This window comes from Tamandua tetradactyla, chromosome 1 (assembly GCF_023851605.1).
Source record: "Tamandua tetradactyla isolate mTamTet1 chromosome 1, mTamTet1.pri, whole genome shotgun sequence".
Lineage (NCBI taxonomy): Eukaryota > Metazoa > Chordata > Mammalia > Pilosa > Myrmecophagidae > Tamandua > Tamandua tetradactyla.
This window is the reverse complement of record NC_135327.1, coordinates 186,292,095-186,294,403: the sequence shown is the minus strand read 5'-3', so window position 1 is coordinate 186,294,403 and position 2,309 is coordinate 186,292,095.

Genomic DNA, 2,309 nt, shown 5'->3' with positions numbered 1-2,309 from the left:
TACCCAACATGATGAGAAGTGGTAAAAAGGTACTTTAAGCTGATGCTTGAAAAGGGAGGAGGGGAAGGCACGGGGTAAGGAACCGAGGGCGTGCCACAAGGAGAAACGTTTCCGCCCACACCTAACCTCTTCTTAAACCAAGGAATAGTTTGGGGGTCTATTGTTTTGTTCCTACAGAGCTATTCTGGGTCCTCCCACGAAGTGTTGCTACCACCTGCTGGTTCGTTCAAGGAACACAGGCACCTGATGGAATTTCCTCTGGCTTTCCTTTTCTCCCCGTATCTCCTCAAAACCCATCTTATTCTCCTACTTTCTACATTTATTCAAGTCGCTATATTAAAGTCCTAGCCACAAATGGGCTGATTAAAACTGGTACTTCAGGAGCCTTTAAAAACCAATGGGGAAGGACGTGTATGAGCCAGCTCACATAAACAAAACAATGAAACTCATTATGTGGTACCTTGGAGAGACAACAGACTAATGAATTGACTTAATGAGTGATAGAAAGAAAGATAAAGCCTACATAGCTGGTCTCCACCTGACAAAGAGATTCACCCTTAATATCTGAAATCAATAAGCTTACTGGTTTTGACTGATTCTGTATTTGGACACCATTAATAAGTCCATGTGCACCTGTGAGTCTTTCTTCTAATTATAGTCTTGTTCTTTCCCTTTGTGCTGAAGCTCGGTGACAGGGACTGCCTTCATTTCCTAATCAATTGTCTCCAAGGCTTCCAATGTCTTTTATGAAGAAACCTGAATTTACGTCCTATGTAGTATTATATAACTCATGATCCTAGAAATGATAACATGATGCATTGCCAGGAAGCTATGGGTATATTGGAAACTGAAAGAAAATAAAGCATATAATTAAATGACATTTAAGTATCATTTAAATGTATCAACATTTAAAGTATCAACAAAACAAAAACACAGCCCTCCCTCCTATGTGGGACATGACTCCCAGAAGTGTAAATCTTCCTAGCAGCAAGAGACATGACTCCTGGGGATGAGCCAGGACCGGGCATCATGGGATTGAGAAAGCTTTCTTGACCAAAAGGGGAAGGAGAGGAATGAGACACAATAAAGTTTCAGTGGCCGAGAGATTTCAAACAGAATTGAGAGGTTATCCGGGAGGTTATTCTTATGCATTATATAAGTATCCCTTTTTAGTTTATGGTGTTTTGGAGTGGCTAGAGGGAAGTATCCTGAAATTATTGCACTGCATTACAGTAGCCTTGATGCTTGAAGATGATTGTATAACTATATAGCTTTTACAATGTGACCATATGATTGTGAAAGCCTTGAGGTTGATGCTCCCTTTGTCCAGGGTATGGATAGAAAAGTTAAAAAAAAAAAAAAGACAATAAGTAGATAAATGAATAAATAATGGGGGAATGGGTAGATTGCAATACTAGTGGCCTATGCCCTCCCTGCGGAGGGCTAAGGAATATGTGATGTATGGGTTTTTTTCTTGTTTCTTTTTATTCATTTTTCTGGAGTGATGTAAATGTTCTAAAAATGGTCATGGTGATGACTATGCAACTATGTGATGATATCATGAGTCATTGATTGTATACTTTGGATGGACGTGTGTGGTGCATGAAGATATCTCAATAAAAAATATTTGAAAAATTAATTGATTACAAGAGGGTGCACAAGAGGATAGTTCAGTGGTAGAATTCTCGTCTTCCATGCAGGAGACCCGGGTTCAATTCCCAGATCATGCACTGCCCCCTGCAAAAAAATTAAATGATTACATTAAAAAAATCAAAACACAAAAGTTACTTCATAAAACCCAGAAATTCGACTTCCGGAGAAGATGGCGGCTTAGTAAGATGCGCGGGTCTTAGTTCCTCCTCCAGAAAAGCAACTAAAGAAACAGAAACAATACGAAACAGCTCCCGGAGTCACGACAGAGACCAAAAAGACAGCGTGCCCCATTCTGGAACAGCTGAACGGGCAGGGAGAATCTGCTGCGGTGAGCTACCCGAGGGGCGCGCGTTTTCCCGGCCGGGGCGGCTGGCGACTGGGGTCCCCTCCACGCACGTGGCTCACCGGCCTGACTGGGAACGTTGGATAGCGGGGCCCTCCCGTCACTCTTGGCGTTTCGGGCCAGCTGGGCAATTAGGACCGGCACTCTCCCAAGCCGCGGCGGCCAGCGACCCCCACCTCCACGCGCGGTTTCCCGGGCCAACTGCGGTGCAGACAGATGAGCGCCACGAGCGCCACCTACTGGGCAGGAAAAGAAAAACAGAGCCCAGAGATTTCACAGAAAAAGCTTTCAACCAGCTGCGTAACACACCCAG